Genomic DNA, 19,606 nt, shown 5'->3' on the forward strand with positions numbered 1-19,606 from the left:
TTGAGTTTCGTAACTCGAGATATGAATTTTTAAGCGACTATGACGCAGATTGTTAGCTTCACTGAAAATTTTAAAAATAAATTGTTTGAGCTGTTGAAGTAATGAATTAAGTCTATTAACACCTCGTGTTTGACTCCAGCGACGGTCTCGGGTACGGGGCGTTACAGCATAAATGTCGAACATCCTTATATTGGACTGAACTCAGAGAAAATCAAATTCACAAGGTTGATTTGGTTAAGGAAACCAAAGAAAAGGTAAAACTGATTTGAGATTGTTTGAAAGCTCCTTCGGATAGACAAAAATCCTACACAAATTTAAAAAGAAAAGAAATTGAGTATGAAGTCGGTGATAAGGTATTTTTGAAAGTATCTCCATGGAAAAAAGTTTTGAGATTTGGTAGAAAAGGAAAATTAAGTCCTCGTTTTATAGGACCGTATGAGGTCACTGAAAGAATAGGGTCGGTTGCCTATCGGTTGACTTTACCATCTGAGTTGGAAAAGATTCACGATGTGTTCCATGTGTCTATGTTGTGCTGCTATCGATCGGATCCTCCACATGTGATTTCACCGATAGAGGTTGAGATTCAACCAGATATAACTTATGGTGAGGAACCGGTTAAGATTTTTGCTTGAAAATTCAAACAGTTGATAAACAAAAGCATTGCCTTGGTGAAAGTGTTATGGAAAAGACATGGTGTTGAAGAGGCTACATGGGAGCCCGAGGAGGCCATAAGAAAATAATACCCAAATCTTTTTACCGGTAATATTTTTGGGGACGAAAATCCCTAAAGCAGAGAGAGTTGTGACATCTTGAATTAGGGTCTAGTCAGAACAGTGGTTTCAAGACCACAAATCCAAAATAGAAATAATTATTTTATGATTATTTGATGGTCCATGATATGATTGCATGTTTGTGTGAAATTTTCATGAAGAAATTATATGCCTAAGGTGTTCAATTTGACTTTAGGGACTAAATTGAATAAGTTGTGAAACTTGTGTTCTAGAAGCTTCAAGCATGAAATTGCATTATTAATTAGAGGTCCTTAAATAGCAATTTGACCAAGTTCTAAAATTTTGGACAAAAATGGGCATGACTAGGAAAAATTGGAAAGAAAGTCCTTAAGGGCATTTTTGTCATTTAGTAAATAAAAGAATAAAAAGGGAAAAATCAAGTCAAAATTTGTGTCCATCTTCCTCCTAGTCTACCAAAATTTGCAAGGGTTCCATAACTAGGGTTTTCAACTTTTCAAGCTTGATTGTAAGTGCTCCCAAGCCCCGTTTTTTATATTCTTTGCATTTTTGAAGTCCTCGAAGCATGATCTATCCATTTCTAGCCACATTTTGAGCTAGGGTTCATATATGAAATTTGACCCATGTAACACCCCTTGCCCGTATCCGACGTCAAGAGAGGGTTCGAGGTGTTACCAAACACATTTATGCAAAACCGGCCCATAAAATTTCATTCAAATTTAAAAATTTTGAATATCATGCAAATCGTCCCTTATAAGGGCCTATGAAGCCCAAAACATACATCGACGGTGGTTCAGGACTAAACTGAGAACTTTAGAAAACTTTAGGGTAACTTAGAAAAATTTCCTACTTTGGGGAGTCACACGCCCGTGTGGCTTGGGAGACGCCTGTGTCCTCAGCCCATGTAACTCTCTGACTATAATGTCATCAACCAAAATAAGGTCACATGGCCAAATAACACGCCCGTGTGGTGAATTAAATTCTAAAATCAGGTGCAGACTTCACACGGCCTGGACACACACCCATGTCCTAAGGCTGTGCTCTTTACACGGCTGAGACACACGACCATGTCTCTACCCGTGTGTTTACTACTGGGCATTTTGTTTGCATTAATTAGGATGCAGGGAACACATGGTCTAACCACACGCCCATGGGGCAGACCATGTGTCACACACGACCTAGACCCACGCCTGTATGTCTACTTGTGTGGACAAATTTGAGGTTATTTTTCCAAGCCATTTGTCACCCTTAAATGCTCATTTACTCATTCATCTAAGATGGCATGCAACATAGTATGTTTATCACTCAAAAACTTATAAATATGATTAATCCATGCCTTTGATATGTCAACATATCACCTATCGAAAACATCATGCTTTCATATGGCATTTCACACCAATTTCATATTCATTCATCATACTAAACCTACTTTTAAATTACTCAATTATACCTTAGTTTTGGTCATACTTATTAACCATGATTAATTCATTTAGTACATGTGTCAATCACCACACATCTCATCCACAAGCAATCACATCAAGCACTATACACTGCATGAATGCATAATTACTTAGGGTTACTATCCAAATAATCAATATGAACCATATATAATGGCCAAATACAAAATGAATCAAATATTTCCATAAGCCAACACATTTGACTAGTCCAATATGACATATAACAAAAAGACCAAGTCCCTATACATGCCATACTCAAAATATTGAGACTAATTATACCCAAACGTTCAATTGATAGTGTGATCGAGCCTTCGACGTCCTTTGATCCCCGAGCTAGCTTGGTAGTACTGTAAGAAAATGAAAAAGAAAGGGGAGTAAGCATAAAGCTTAGTAAGTTCACATGCGAATAAATAGCAACATGATTATATATATAAAAATACCAATGGCATAACATAGTTTACTTATGTGTTATCATAAATTCATAGGTATAACTCAAATTTGTAGACGTAACTTACACATTTTTAGTCTTACCAACTGTAACAGTCTGGTTTAGGGCCTAGTCAGAACAGTGGTCTCGGGACCACAAATCCGAAGTTGAGAAAATTATTTTATTATAATTATGAGATTATAGCATGATTATATTAGTGTTTGGAAAATTTGACGAGTTAATCTTAACGATTGTGAGCCCAATTGCGAAAAATGACTAAATCGCATTAAGTGCAAAAGTCATAATTTGATAGCTAAAGGTGTTATTTTATTAAAGAACCAAAATTGGGGATCTTTAGTGGGCAAATAGGCCCTTAATTTGTAATACCCCTAACCCTAAACCGTCCCCAAAATAGGGTTACGGAGCATTACCGGACCTATCGGACATTTACAATTAATATACACATAAATACCAACTTGCCAAATTTAAAAATTTACATATTATCCAATGTTTAATTCTATTCAAATATCAAATATCATCAAATAAATCAATTTCATACCAAATTAACCAAATTCTATTATATATCATAACCAAACCTAAATCTATTTATTTCATCCTTACATTTACAATTTCAAAATGACACACACATAATACACCCTAGGTACATGCCATTACCAATAATTAACACACTTTACCTTATTGAATTTAGGATTGGCTTGGGATGTTGATTTAACGTTCTATCTTTCCTTAACCTACGCACGGAAACAAACCGTACGCTTAGTATAGGTATACTCAGTGGTATTTCTATAATCCAAACATTTAATAATATGACAAATACTTAAGATCATAATAACAATTACAATTATTCAATTATTTATTTCATAGATAAATTTCAACTACTTACCAAATAAATTCTATACAAATCATATAATAAACACAATAGCATAATTGTTCAATTCTTAAATAAATCCATTATTATTTATTCCATTCTTTCACTTACTAATCGGTATAGCTTTCCTTAATTTATTCACAATTCAATATCAACAGACTATATTCAACTATGCACTTATCAATCATATTCCATTTTAATCCATTTCAATAACTGTCAATGTCATTTATATCATATCAACTTACTATTCCTGATAGCTTTCACTATATACATACGATTCATATATCTCAAATCACATTTCAATTCTTCAAGTGGCATCATATATCATCAATTCAAAAACTCCAATCATTTCATGAACTTTGGTTCAAGTTTTCAATCTCATATCTCAATTTTCAATTCTCAATTCAATTTCTCGTTTCATTTCAGTAGATTGATCAATCAAATTTATTCAATTTATCTTTTCACTTATTTACCCCTATTAACAGGACTAGGACCTTGGCGGATACACGGATCCAACCAATCACACCAGTTTGGCACCCAGTGCCTCAACGGATAGTTCGAAGCAAAGTTAACACCCAGTATCTCATCGGCGTAGCCGAAGAAAGTTGGTACCCAGTACCTCATCGAATCTATCCGAAGAAACATAATGACACCCAGTGTCTCATCGACTCGAGGTCGAAGTATCCCTGAACTCTTTCAATCCTATGGCATGCCAACTATATCCGACCTAGCCCAATACTGTTAATAGGGTATTTGATTCACTTTCTCAATTCAATAATTCTTTCATCAATATACCATTCTAATAATCACATATATTCACACATTTTCACAATTTCATACATTTTCATTCAATTCAACAAATATACTGCAATTATTCACATTAATTCATAATTCAATACAATTCAATTCACTTTTCAATATCAAATATTCAAATATCACAAATCTCATATATTCATATCAATTTTCTCATATTTCCAATCAATATATTTTTCAATATAACATTCATTCAATATTCAAATTTTTACATAAAACATATATATTATATAATTAAATAAATATAAATTCAATCAAAATAATTTCAATCAATATAAATTCAATAAATTCATCGCATACCAAAAAAAATTCATTTCAATTGTAAAACGTCATAATTCTAACACTAACAATTGTCATATGTATATAAATATAACAAATAATGACTAAGTTCGAAATATAGAAATACAAACCGTAATTTTCGAGCTAACTCCAGTTTTCTTTGTCATTTCCTTGGTTAGCCGAGATTTTCCGAGACAACGTTAGCTACGGAAATTAAAACAATTAAATATCAATACACTAACATTCAATTTTCACATTAAATATTTCAATTTCTATCCAACTTTCGCCTAAATTCCAATTTAGTCCTTAAACCGAGACTAACTTTTATTCTTCATATTTAACTCAATATTTTCATTCAATTTTCACTTTAAACTAATTTCAGCTCTCTAATTTCAGCATAAAACCATAATTTTGAAATTCTTTCAATTTAGTCCCTACTATTCAAAACTTATGAATTACTTTACAATTTAATCCTTATTTCACTTCTAACTTAAAATTCTATCAATTTAACCCCTAAATTCATCATTTTATGCAACATGAACAATATTTAAAAACCTAATAACTTTCAATATGTCAACTTAATTTCAACAAAATCTTATTCCAAAGCTTCTAAAACATTAAAATTTAGTAAAAAGGACTTATTTGACTTACCTATTTAAGTTTAAAGCTTCAAAACTTCAATTCCTCCTTTTTTTTCTCTTTCTCTTTTTCCTTCTTTCTTTCCCTTATCTGTTTTCGTTCTTCATTCTGTCTCTTTTTATTTCTTTTACTTTCATTTTATATAAATATATATAATATAATATAACAATAACAACTATAATAAAATATCTATTTAATATCCAATATCTATTTTACATTTGTATACATATATATTATCACACTTGTCTTTCTTTAATCTATTTATTATACAAATATCTTACAATATATTTATTTAATTAATAAATATCTTTTATAATTAATAAATATCCATTAAAAATCAAATACTTATATTACAAATGTATGTATTTTTATCCATACACTTGTATATTTTATTTACTATACATTTGTCTTTATACTAATTTATTTAATAACAATAACATTAATATTTGCTTAAATAATAAGTAAATACATACATATATTACAAATGTATGTACATTATTTATCACACATGTATTTTATTTTTATCACACACTTGTCACAATTTAATTTATTTATCATATAAATATCTTATAATATAATATAATAAATTAATTTAATATTATTTATTACTAATAAATATATATATTTTATAATTAAAATCTAAGTAAAAATCTTAGATTTTTACTTTATATGCCACCTCACTTATGCTAAATGACAAAATTGCCATTTTGGTCCTTTTTATTTTCTTTTAATCTATAATTAAACTTTCATACTCTATTCAATTTAATCTTTTTATCCAATTATCCTTAATTAAGCTAAATTCACTTAATTAAACTCTAATTAACCACTCAATTAACTTTTTAAATATTTTTGATAAATATTTACGGATCCATTTTTCAGTACGGAGACTCGAAAATACACTTTTCTGATAACTGTAAAATTTAGGTTATTACATAATTGATGGCATAGCCGGCCATGAGACATAGAGGAGACAAATTTTAAAAGTAGGTAGAAATTTGGTAGCTATTTTGACCAAAAAGAAACAAAATAGAAAAAGGTTGTCAATTTCTTTTCTTCTCATCTCTTTCCACCGAAATTTTCAGCCATGAAAGGGGGTTTGAAAGCTTAAATTTTGCAGCAACTTATTCCTCCCACAAGTAAGTGATTTTAATGAGTTTTCTTCAAGATTTTCACATTTTTGAGACCCTTGAAGCATGAGCTTTCAAATGAAGGTGATATCTTGCAAAATGGTTAAGAGTTTAGGATTTTTCTATGGATGTAATTGTGATAGATGTTGAGTTTTTATGGAGGAATATGAGTCCTAGTTGTGTTATAAGCAACTTTTGAAAAAGGTGTTAGCTTGAAAACACCTAAACAAACCATTTTGCATAAGTTGCAAACTAGGTAATGAGTGTATGAAATAGTGAGAATTTGGGGTTGCTATAAGAGTAAAAAGAGTTTAGATAGGCTTGAAATACGAAGAAATTCAATAAAAATTGATTTTCAAATATAGGGGTAAAATGGTCATTTTGCTAAGGCCTAGGGGTAAAATGGTCATTTTACAAAGATGTGAAATTATGAATGCCTAATTTTAATTAATGACTAAATGAGTACATTTTTTCTATTATAGATTAAGATTTACCAAAACCGAGCCTAGACCCAGGCAAAGCCAAGCAATCCGATTAAGCTATCTAGTCAAGTACTTTTTGTAAACCGAGGTAAGTTGTATGTAAATAATACAACTATATTGTTAAATGCATGTATTCGATTGTTATTGATTTTGATATAGCATAAATTTCTAGATTTTGAACTAAGTATGCATATTTATGATTGAGAAAGTAGAAAGATCTAGTGAGAACCCTAGGAAACAAACCGGATATTCATGCCATAACATTGGGTTATGTGAGAGCCAGTGTAAGACCATGTCTGGGACATGGCATCGACATTGAGACGAGGGCTAGAGTAAGAAGTGTCTGGGACATGCATCAGCCACATTACGATAGCCAGTGTAAGACCATGTCTGGGACATGGCATCGGCGTAGAGATAGTGCCAGTGTAAGACGTGTCTTCGGCCTCAATGATGGTAGCCAGTGTAAGACGTGTCTGGGGCATGCATCAGTACTTATACAGAAAGCTAGTGTAAGGCCATGTCTGGGACATGGCATCGGTCTCGATAAAGATAGCCAGTGTAAGACCATGTCTGGGACATGGCATCGGTAACCTAACCCATGTTTGAGGCTTATAGAATATCCAGTAGTATTCCAAAGGTTCAACTTTAAGAGTTAAGAAAGAGATTTAATAAGGAAAGTATGATAATGTTTTGAGTGTTACAGGTACCTATTTTGGTATACATGTGTAATGATCTCAATTAGAAAATGTCACTTGAGTGGACGGTAATGAGTAAGTCAAGTTATGCTTACCTTTAAGCTATGAGCATGATGATAAATGGTGAAACTGTTGTTGTATATTTATTTATATGCAACTTACTAAGCTTTATCTTACTTTCTTTCCTTTCTCTTTTCTTTCAGTACTGCCAAATTTCTCAAGGATCCCTTGAAGTCAGAGATATCAATCACACTATCAACCGTAATACTCGGTATAGTTGGGTTTATATTTTTTATCATGGCATGTATAGGGCTAGACTAGGAAGTTGTATTATTGAGAAATGGTTTATGTATATTGGCTTAAGATAAAAGCCCTTCATTTTGTATTAAGCTTAGATAATGGCTATTATTTATTTTGGTAAATGTATATGATGTTCTTTCTATGAATGAATTGATGTCTTTTGGGATGGAATTAGTATATTGAAATGATCTTGTGTAGGCTGTGCAAAATGGCTTGGAAGATAGCCTAGTTTGTCCACACGGGCAAGACACACGGGCATGTGTCTAGGTTGTGTGTGACACACGGCTCACCCCCATGGGTGTGTGTTATGGCCATGCGTCCCCTGCACTTAAACTTTTAAGTCAGTATTGTCGATGGGTAGGCCACACGGGCGTGTGCCATAGCCGTGTCTATAAGTCAGTATTGTCCACGGGTAGGTCACACGAGCGTATGTCATGGCCATACCCTAAATTTAGTGTTGTACACGGGCTAAGGGCATGGGCGTGTGTCGAGTCACATGGGTGTGTGGAACCCTAAGGCATGAACTTTTCCAAGTTTTTCTTAAGTTCTCAGTTTAAACTTAAATCATCTTGAATGTATGTTTTGAGTCTCATAAGTCCTATTAAGGGACAGATTTAGTATGAAATGAAAAGTTTTAAATTGATCAAAATTTTATGGCCTAGTTTTACATGCGTATGCTTGAGTTAAGTCTGGTGGCACCTCGAACCCTGTCCGGTGTCGGATACGGGTGAGGGGTGTTACACCAACAATTTATTGGAAACACAAAAATTTATATACTTTTTCATACCCATTCTTACTTAAATTCATGCAAATACGGTTAAATTATTGTAGAAAAATAATTAAATTGTGTTAAAAATATGAACATGGTGAATCTAGTTAATTTTATACTCAATTTTGATTAATTTTGACTATTTTCGACAGATTCACGCAAAGGGCGAAAATTGGCTCAACTGACATTGTTGAAAGCACAAAATCGAGAAGCAATTTGAAGTATCAAGGCACATGAATTTCCAGCCTAAGACGGTCTACAAAGGTGTATTAAATCATAATTTAATTAATTTTAATTTATTCCATATTTAATTTGGGTTAAATAAATTATTTTTAATTAATTATGGAGAAAAAAGGTCCAGTTGAACCGCACTGGTCGAACCATATTGAATGAACCGAACCAGCCACTAATTGGGTAGCCCAGAACCGTCCATATGTTGACCCAAATCAGCATTTTATCTGATTAAATATGCTTGCAAAAAGGCCCTCGAAAGACTTCTAATTTGCATTCAAACCCCACCTTTAATTGTGGCTTTGTAGATTTGCCCCAGGCCATTTTTAGCAAAGTTGAAAGTCTCAACTCTTGCCAAGTAGATGGCCGGCCATAGGGGGCTCTTTGGCTTCTGTAATTTTCTATTTTTACCAGCCACAATCAGCTATAAAATCCACCCCTTTCTGATCATTCAAACCATCCCTCATTCCACAACATTCTCTCATTCTCTCTCACTTTTCTCTCACTTTTTCCATCCCATTTCCCTTATTGTTCAAGTGACGATTTCTTCTCTTAGGAAAGAGGCTCTCATCAGCCATTTTTGAGCAGTAATTAGGTGTTCATAAGCCACCTTGATAGCCAAGGGCAACGAAGAACAAAGAATAGAGCAACTAGTCAAGCCACGGAGAAACACTGGATTTGCTTCTTGTTCCCTATCTCTTTAATTTTTGTTGTTGTTTTGACGAACATGTTTATGAATATTTATGATATTTAAATGGTTATTATAATCAATTTAGCTTAAAATTAAGTTTCTTTTGGGTTGATTATATTCTGCCTACTTGAATTGTTAAAATGATGTTTATGCTGTTATAGGCCTCAGTAAATTGCTTGGTTAAGTAAAATCATGCCTAAGTTATTTTTGCAATATAATTGTTAAATAACTAATGAATTAATTATTTAAATGGATTGAAATTATAATTAATTGACACTACTTAATCAGTGCATGTTTATTCTTCTAAGGTAGCTGAAGGTTAAATTAGCAATATACCTGGCAATATTATTGCCTTACATAACTTGCAAGATTATTGTGATTAAACTGTTTCAAGGTAGGGATGCCTTGTGACCTCACATAATCTTTTATATACTTGTTAGATTTAATTAATCATTTGAATTGACATAGGGATATGCAAGAGATTAGTTCAATTTAATGAGTATGTATGTGCAATAACGTGTTTGGTTATTAGAATCTGTTTAGTCGATTGAATTGACATAGGGATATGCCAATTGATGAATGGATTTTTGTATGTGAGTATGTTTAGAAGTTACCCAATTACCGAGTTGTCGTGAATTTATTCGTAACAATGTAAACATGAGTTTAATTATTCTAAGTTAAAGGAATATAATTAATCCAACACAAGTATGTTACCTTCATTAAATATTATTTGAAATCGTGCATTAGAACTACTTTGTTTTATTTTAATTATTTACTTAGTTTTTAAATAGTTTTGACCATCTTTTAAAACCCAATTATTTTTACCTCACCAAAGTGTTTTACAATTAATATCATAAATAATTTTTTTACAGTCCTTGTGGGTACGATAACTCGACATTACTTGTCACTTATTATTTGTTGCGATTGTGTACACTTGCACATTTTTCTGTCGTTCCAAGTTCTTGGCTCCGTTGCCGGGGATTTTTTTAAAAAGCCATTATTTGTGAATTTGTTAGTTATACATTTTGGTTTATTTTTCTGTTTAATTTTTAACTTAATTAATTTTTCTATGATAATTTTAGGTGTTTATGAATATTGACCAGATTATTGACTTACTCCTTGTAGACCCTGAGATAGAACGAACCTTTTGACAGCGAAGAAGACAAGCGAACCAGAGAAGGACCGAAGAAATGAACTTTGAAAATCCAATACAAGGAAATGGAGCAAACCCTGCTCAAAATCCTATCCTTATTACTAATGATAGGGATAGAGCCTTAAGACAATACATTGTGCCAATATTTAACGATCTTAATCCGGGCATTAAGAGACCCAAAATGGAGGCACATCAATTTGAACTGAAGCTAATCATGTTCCAGATGCTTCAAACTGTGGGACAATTCAGCGGAATGCCTACTGAAGATCCTCATCTTCACCTAAGACTATTTATGGAGGTGAACGACTCTTTCAAATTAGCTAGAGTACCCGAAGATGCATTATAATTGAAGCTTTTCCCATACTCACTAAGGGACAGAGCTCGAGCCTGGTTGAATTCATTGCCACCAAACTCAATTTCTAAATGGCAAGAGTTAGCTGAAAGATTTCTCAAGAAGTATTTCCCGCCTAGCAAGAATGCTAAGTTGAGGAACGAGATCACTGCCTTCTAACAAATGGATGATGAGTCCTTGTATGAAGCATGGGAATGATACAAAGAGCTATTACGGAAATGCCCTCATCACGGAATCCCACATTGCATCCAACTTGAGACATTTTATAATGGTCTCAATGCTCACACGAGGATGGTAGTGGACACTTCTGCTAACGGTGCTCTCCTTTCTAAGTCTTATAATGAGGCTTACAAAATCATCGAGAGGATCGCCAGTAACAATTATCAACGGTCAACCAATCGAGCCACGTTAGGAAGACGAGTCGCTGGAATACATGAAGTAGACGCTCTCACTTCATTCACATCTCAGGTATCCTCAATATCCTCAATGCTTAAGAATCCTACCACTAATGGCTCTAACAGTTTTACAGCCCAACCACCTCATCAATTTAAGAGTATAGCCTGTGTTTATTATGGGGAAGGACATTTGTTCGAAGAATGTCCATCGAACCCCGAATCTATATATTACATGGGTAACCAGAACCAAAATCGAGGAAGACAAGGACTGCAATCCAAATTCTATAACCCATCGTGGCGAAACCACCTAAACTTTTCCTGGAGTAACCAAAGGGCTGGAACTAGTAACAACTATGCCCAATCTAGACCGACTCATCCGCCTAGTTTTTTCCAACAAGTTCAGAACCGAGTTCAAGGTGAACTATCCAATAGCTTGGAGAATCTGCTGAACGTATACATGGCGAAGAATGATGCCTTAATTCAAAGCCAAGCAGCTACATTAAAGAATCTGGAAAAGCAAATGGGCCAGCTTGCAACTAAACTTGACAACTGACCATAAGGTGCTTTACCTAGTGATACAGAGAATCCAAGAAATTCGAGGAAGGAACATTGCAATGCATTAACATTGAGGAGCGGAAAGACAGTAGAGCCCAACATTATCAAAGCTGAAAAAGAGCCAAAAGAGCCAGCTGATGCTCAAGACTCAGAGGAAGTTCAACCGAGTGTTGAAATTCCAGTTTCACAAGAACCAGAATCTGCAAAACTCGATGACGTAATTCTAAAACCAACTAATTCTGATCAACGAATAACTCCGTTAGATGTAGAATTATCGTAGAAAATGAATCAACCAATTCCAAAAAAGAAGCCTCTACCACCCTACCCTCAAAGACTTCAGAAGCAGAAGTAGGAAATTCAATTCAAGAAATTCTTAGACGTACTCAAGCAACTTTACATCAACATCTCGTCGGTTGAAGTACTTGAATAAATGCCGAACTACATTAAATTCATGAAGGATATCCTGTTCAAAAAATGAAGACTTGGAGAATTTGAGATGGTAGCTCTGACGAAGGAATGCAGCGCATATCTTCAAGACAAACTACCCCAAAAATTAAAGGATCCTAGATGTTTTACCATACCTTGCAACATTGGAGCAATGTATTGTGGTAAGGCACTATGTGACTTGGGTGTAAGTATAAACTTGATGCCTATGTCAATATTTAGAAAGTTAGGGATAGGTGAAGTTAGACCTACTACGGTTACACTTCAACTAGTAGATTAATCTTTAGCACATCCAGAAGGAAAAATCGAGGACGTATTGGTACAAGTAGATAAATTTATTTTCCCTACTGATTTTGTTATCCTAGATTTTGAAGCAGATAAAGAAGTGACGATTATCCTAGGAAGATCGTCCTTAGCAACTAGAAGGAGCCTTATTGATGTGCAGAAGGGCGAGCTTACTATACGTGTTCAGGATGATCAGGTAACATTTAACGTTTTTAAGTCTATGCGATTTCCTAACACAATTGATGATTGTTCTACGGTATCTGATTTGGAGGATTTAATAGTAGAAAGGAAGCTCAACTATGTTGAAGATCCGTTAGAACAAATTTTGACATCAGATCGTTAAAATGATGAAGAGGAGGATGAATACTTAGCTTTGTTAGAAGCTAATCAAAAGGGATTTAATCTGCAATCCCTCTTTGAATCTTTGGAGTTAGAGAAAAGGAATTATGCCCAACCAAAAGTGTCAATCGAGGAGCCACCGAAATTAGAACTGAAGGTACTTCCCTCACATTTGAAATATGTTTATTTAGGTAACTCTTCTACTCTGCTTGTGATTGTTTTAGCAGAGTTAACTACTGAGCAAGAAGAGAAACTCATCTTGGTGTTGAAACAATTCAAGAAGGCTATCAGATGGACTATAGCCAATATCCGCGGTATTAGTCCATCTTTATGCATGCACAAGATTATCCTGGAAGATTGAAAGAAGGGACGATTGATAGACAACGAAGACTGAACCCTATCATGAAGGACGTAGTGAAAAAGGAGATTATCAAGTGGTTAGACGTGGGTAACATTTATCCCATCTCAGACAGTTTGTGTGTAAGTCTGGTTCAGTGCGTACCAAAGAAGGGAGGTATCATAGTCATAGAGAACGAGAATAATGAGTTGATACCAACTAGAATAGTTACGGGATGGAAGATTAGCATCGATTACTGGAAGCTGAACAAGGCAACAAGGAAAGATCACTTTCCTTTGCCGTTCTTGGACCAGATGCTGGATAGACTCGCAGGGCGAGACTATTACTGTTTTCTCGATGGATACTCGGGGTATAATCAGATTACAGTAGCACTGGAAGATCAACACAAGACAATGTTCACTTGCCTGTATGGTACATTTGCATTTAGATGCATGCCATTTGTTTTATGTAATGCACCTGCTACATTTCAACGATGTATGATGTCAATTTTTACTGACATGGTTGAGAAGTACTTGGAAGTTTTTATGGATAACTTTTCAGTATTCGGAGATACTTACGATGATTGCTTAGCTAATCTAGCTAGGGTACTAAGACAATTCGAAGAAATAAACCTCGTACTTAACTGGGAGAAGTGCCATTTCATGGTACGACAAGGAATTGTTCTAGGCCATCAGATAATAAGACATGGAATCGAGGTAGACTAAGCAAAGGTAGATGTTATTGAGAAGCTCCCACCTCCAACATCTATAAAGGGTGTTAGGAGCTTTTTGGGCCACCCTGGTTTCTATCGAAGATTTATCAAAGACTTCTCCAAAATTGCTAAACCCTTATGCAAATTATTAGAGAAGGACACGACGTTCAAGCTCGATGATAAATGCTTAAGAGCTTTCAAGGATTTGAAGAGTCGATTAGTTACGGCACCCATAATCGTCACACCAGACTAGGATTTTCCATTTGAATTAATGTGTAACGCAAGCGACTTCGCGATAGGAGCTATCATTGGCCAGCGAAGGAATAAAATTTTTCATCCCATCTACTATGCAAACCGGACTCTTACAGGAGCTCAACTGAACTATACGGTAACATAAAAAGAGTTACTTGCTATTGTATTTGCTTTTGACAAGTTTCGATCTTATCTTGTAGGTACCAAAGTAACTGTCTATACAGATCACTCGGCAATTAAGGATTTGCTTGCCAAGAAAGACGCTAAGTCGAGACTGATCTGATGGGTACTTCTACTTCAAGAGTTCGACCTAGAAATTCAAGATCGAAAGGGGGTAGAAAACCAAGTACCAGATCACTTGTCCAGATTGGAGCTGCAAGAATGGAATTCTCCTATTATACCAATTCAGGAAACGTTTCCAGATGAACACATACTGAAGGTAAGTCATGTCCACAATACCCCTGGGTTTGCTGATATTGCTAACTATTTAGCTTGTGGTTTGATTCCAATTGATAAGACTTATGAACAAAGGAGAAAATTTCTTCACGATGTGAAGTTCTATTTCTGGGAAAAGCCATATTTGTTTAAAAGGTGTGTAGATCAAATGATTAGGAGATTAGTGGCAGAAGATGAAGTACAAAAGATTTTATACCATTTTCACTCAGCTCTGAGTGAGGGACATTTCGGAGGTACTGTACGGCAGCCAAAGTATTGCAACCCGGATTCTTTTGGCCAACACTATTCAAGGATGCATATGCGTACGTAAAGAGCTGTGACCGATGTCAAAGGGTCAGAAATGTCACCAAAACAAACATCATTGAGGTAGAATTGTTCAATGTATGGGGTATTGACTTTCTTGGTCCTTTCCCTCTGTCTTTTGGTCACATGGACTATGTGTCCAAGTGGGTCGAGGTTGAAGCTTATTCGACAAACGATGCTAGGGTTCTAATTAAGTTCTTGCAGAAACATGTGTTCACAAGGTTTGGAACCCTAAGAGCTATCATTAGTGATGAAGGGTCCCACTTCATGAAAAGTGGTTAAAATGGTTATTAGACAACACGGAGTGAAACACAAGGTTGCAACAGCTTACCATCCACAGACGAATGGGCAAGCTGAACTGGCAAATAAGGAGATCAAAGGCATACTTGAGAAGGTAGTTTGCCCAAACCAACAAAATTGGTCCAAAAGGTTGGACGATGCTTTATGGGCTTACAAAACAGCATACAAGACACCTTTAGGGATGTCACCCTACAGGTTGGTCTTTGGGAAAGCATGTCATCTACCCTTAGAGTTAGAGCACAAGGCTTAGTGGGCTCTTTGACAACTCAACTTGGATCCTAAGCTTGCTAAAGAGAAATGGATGCTTCAACTCAATGAGCTAGAGGAACTCCGGATGTTCTCCTACGAAAATGCCAAATTATTGAAGGAGAGACTTAAGGAATGGCATGACAAGCACATTCAAGTTTGAGAATTTGAAGCAGGCCAGCGAGCCTTGTTATTTAATTCCAAACTAAATTACTTTCCAGGTAAGCTAAAATCACGTTGGTCCAGTCCATTTACGATTCATCACGTCTATCCATACTGAGTTGTCGAGCTCTAAGGTAAGGCAGGTAATTTTCAAGTTAATACTCAGTGCTTGAAACACTATTGGGGAGATAAGATTAAACAGAATGAAATTTCGTTCATTTTACCGGATGTTTAAAATTTTCTTATTTTTCTTTTTAATAAATGATTTAGGGTATATTTTCGAGATTAGTATGTTTAAATAAATTATGTCTAGGAGATTAGAACTTAAGCAAGACCACTTGTGACCCCTCTAATCTTTCCTGGGAATTGATTTTAACATAATTTTCCGAAAAATTATTCTCTAAATAGAAATTTCAATTTTTGATTTTTCAAATAAAAGGGTCAATTCTGATCCATGATAAAGAACAACTCAATTCCAAATTTTCATTAAGTCTAGGGACTTAATTGAATCATTTTTAAAATTTGGTTGCTATTTTCGTAAATAATAAAAACTAGATGCCTCTTTTTGTAAATATTTTCAAAAGGCTTCTAGAATAAATGTTTTTAGTTTAATAAAAAATGATAATTATTAATATATAATTATATCCATTATAATATATATTAATTATTATCAATTTTAGGATTAGTGTTAATTTAATCATATTTTATTTGATAAGTTTTTAATAATAATAATAAGATGATAATCTTTAATATATAATTATATCTATTATAATTTATATATTAATCTTTATCAATTTAGCATAGAATTAGGATTAGTTTTAATCATATTTTATCTTTGTTTAAATAAATTAAATAGCAATTAATAATTTAATATGCGTATATCTAATTATTAATTGTTGTTATTTTTGTATAGGATTAGAACTTAGATTTTTTTTAATTTGTTTTTAGAATTCTAATCTAACTCATATTTCTCCCTCTATAAATTCCACCTATCTTCCCATTCATCTATCACTCAAAACCCAAAGCACTAAAACCCTTAAAGTGCCGAAACCCTTTGCCCAGCAGCCACTTGGTTAACAGCACACGCCGCACCCAAGCACGTTCAGCTCCATTGCCCGCTTGCCGCACCAGCCTCAGCTCGCACCAGGCCTTCATCCCGTGTGCTATGCCTGCCTTTTGCACCATCCTGGGCTAGCCCAGTTGCTACCTGCTGCCAAACGCTCGTGTCGCTGCCTGCTTCTAGCCCTACAGCGTATCACTGCTCCCACACGCACCACGCCCGCACCCCCTAGCTGCTTGTGCGGCATTCTTCATTCATCCATCCTAAGCAACAAGCCCTCCAACCCTACTTTTAAATTGCCATCTTTTCCTTCATTATTATTATTATTATTATTATTATTATTATTATTTATTGTAACACCCTGAATTTGGGCCTAGAAGTATTGGGCCTTGAGTGTGGGTCCGTAAGGAGGTTTTATATAGGTATTTAATTGTGCAATGAAATGACACAATTAAATGTCCGCTTTGGTGGTTAATGGCCCTGAGAAGTGTTAGAGAAATCTTGGGTTCAAACTTGGGCTCTAACAAAAATTTTGGTATTAAGTGAAAAAAAACCTGGATGCTTGGATGAGGGTTTTTAAATTATTGTGTTAAATAAATGACATAAGAAAGCTTGTAGTCTAGTGGTTGTGGCGTCATTAAGGTTGTATGGGAGCCTGGGTTCAAGCCTTGGCTCTTGCAATTTATTTTGGGTTTTTTAAAGGGAACCTGGACTTTGGCCTTTAGACCTTATAATTAATTGGGGATAAAATATGACACAAAAAGCCTTGTGGCTTAGTGGCAAGTAGCGTGTGGAGCATTTAAGGGGAGGCATAGGTTCGAATCCCATGGCAAGCAAAGAGCATTTATTTTGCTAACAGGGGGCGGCAAGAGTTGGTGTTGAATTTAAACTCTAATGTTGGTGGGATCCCACATCAGGAAGCTAATATAAGAGTGGTTGTGAAGCTGGCTTTAAATAGAGGGAACCATGAGGAGAGTAAATGTACCTTTCTTGGCTGATCCCTTTCGCTGTATGGCGTGCTCGTTTGGGTTGGGCGTCGGCTAAGAGTGCTCGGAGCGTGGATTAACTCCAGTCTCCTATCAGGTGTGTATTTCTTACTACTCTAGCTGTAGGATGGCTACTTCGGGCCGCGATGGGCCGAAAGGGGTCATGTGGGCCTAATGGGCCTACGGGCCCAATTGGATAAGTTGTTTGATTGTGTAGTAAATATTGGGCTAGGCTAGGTGAATCTAATATTTGTGGCTAGATTTGGGCTAAAAGGGCCACACGAGTGTATGGGCCCATTTGGGCCGAGAATAGGCTTTAGGCCCATTCGTATTGTTATTCCTGTTTAGAATACTTTAGTTTACTAAAATTACTGAAATACGCTTAGTTTGTAAAAATACTGAAATACCCTCGATTTGTAAAATTACTGAAATACCTTCGACTTGTAAAATTACCAAAGTACCCCCAATTTATAGAATTACCATTTTACCCCTGATTTACATAATTACCATTTTACCCCCGTTTTACCCTTGACTTACAAAATTACCGTTTTACCCTCGATTTACAGAATTATCGTTTTACTGTCGATTTATAGAATTACTATTTTACCCTTGATTTACAAAATTACTATTTTACCCTCGATTTACAAAATTACTAAAATACCCTTAGTTTGTAAAATTACCAAAATACCCCTAGTTTGTAATGACTAAAATGCCCCTATTAGGGTAAAGTGACCGTAAAGCCCCTGTAGGGTAAAATGACCGTAATACCCCTGTAAGGTAAAATGATGAATATGCCCTTATGTTCCGTATGACTGACGTGCTTAGGATTTACATATATTGATATTGGATTAGTTAAGTTTGAGTGACAGGTGGTGGTTATCGTAGGCGATTGATTTTGGAAACGTTTCAACTTCAACCCGTAACAGGTGTGTACTAACCCTCGTAATAGCTTAGATTAATATTTGCTGAAAAGCCGAAAGCTTCATATTTTAGTGATTCGGGAATTAATATTTAGATCTATTTTCTACGCGCGTTTAAGTTGGATTCACAACGGATATGGGGTAGGAAGGTATTTGGAACGTTCTTCAACGAGTAGATCTCTTGGTAAGTATTCAAACCTTCTTTCCATTTGTATCTTGTGGTTTAAGAAAAGCTAAAAACCCCTCTGTCGACTAAGGCTAAAAGGGTTTTTGGTGTTATTTTGTTTGTTGGTGCTAGTGAGGATTAAAGGCTACCGATCGAGGAGCGTGTGAAAAGATTGGATCATCGGAGTGACTAAATCTAGTCATCAACTTCGGCAAAGGTATGAACCCAAGGGCCATTGTGGATGGTGGCCGAATGTGTAAGTCATGATAATAGGTAGTTTTCGATTTGGTTTAATAATAATATGGTCTAATCTATAAGTGGTTGATTATAGGAGGAATCGCATAGGAGATCTCGTCAAGGAATATCGCAAATCAGGTGTGTAACGAGCCCTTTTTCATAGCTTAAAGTGATAAATGCCGAAAAGCCGAAATGCCGAAATCCTGGCATTTCGAGGACTTGTGAGCAAGCGAACGCTCACTAGTTAGTTAGAATCGATGAGACGATGATCGAGAACGATGGAAATGGTAAGAATGTGATTTTTGGCGTTCTTGGTAAGTTGGGCCTCGAGGGGCCGAAGTGCGGCCCATTGGGCTTTCGGGCCCATTTGGGTAAAATTGGTAGAAAACGGAAATATG

General features: G+C 35.2%; 1 long non-coding RNA gene and 1 other non-coding gene across 2 annotated transcripts; one reads left to right on the top strand and one right to left on the bottom strand.

Annotated features, from left to right (window-relative positions):
* Positions 1 to 11,182: 11,182 nt before the first annotated feature.
* On the bottom strand, positions 11,183 to 11,289 carry LOC121204012 (small nucleolar RNA R71). Its single transcript, XR_005898940.1, has one exon. It is a non-coding gene; the product is annotated as a small nucleolar RNA R71 (small nucleolar RNA).
* Positions 11,290 to 18,762: 7,473 nt separating this feature from the next.
* Positions 18,763 to 19,222, top strand: LOC107896200 (uncharacterized). Its single transcript, XR_001683644.2, has 3 exons — positions 18,763 to 18,811; positions 18,925 to 18,989; positions 19,104 to 19,222. It is a non-coding gene; the product is annotated as an uncharacterized lncRNA (long non-coding RNA).
* Positions 19,223 to 19,606: the final 384 nt, after the last annotated feature.

Source organism: Gossypium hirsutum, chromosome A07, assembly GCF_007990345.1.
Source record: "Gossypium hirsutum isolate 1008001.06 chromosome A07, Gossypium_hirsutum_v2.1, whole genome shotgun sequence".
NCBI lineage: Eukaryota > Viridiplantae > Streptophyta > Magnoliopsida > Malvales > Malvaceae > Gossypium > Gossypium hirsutum.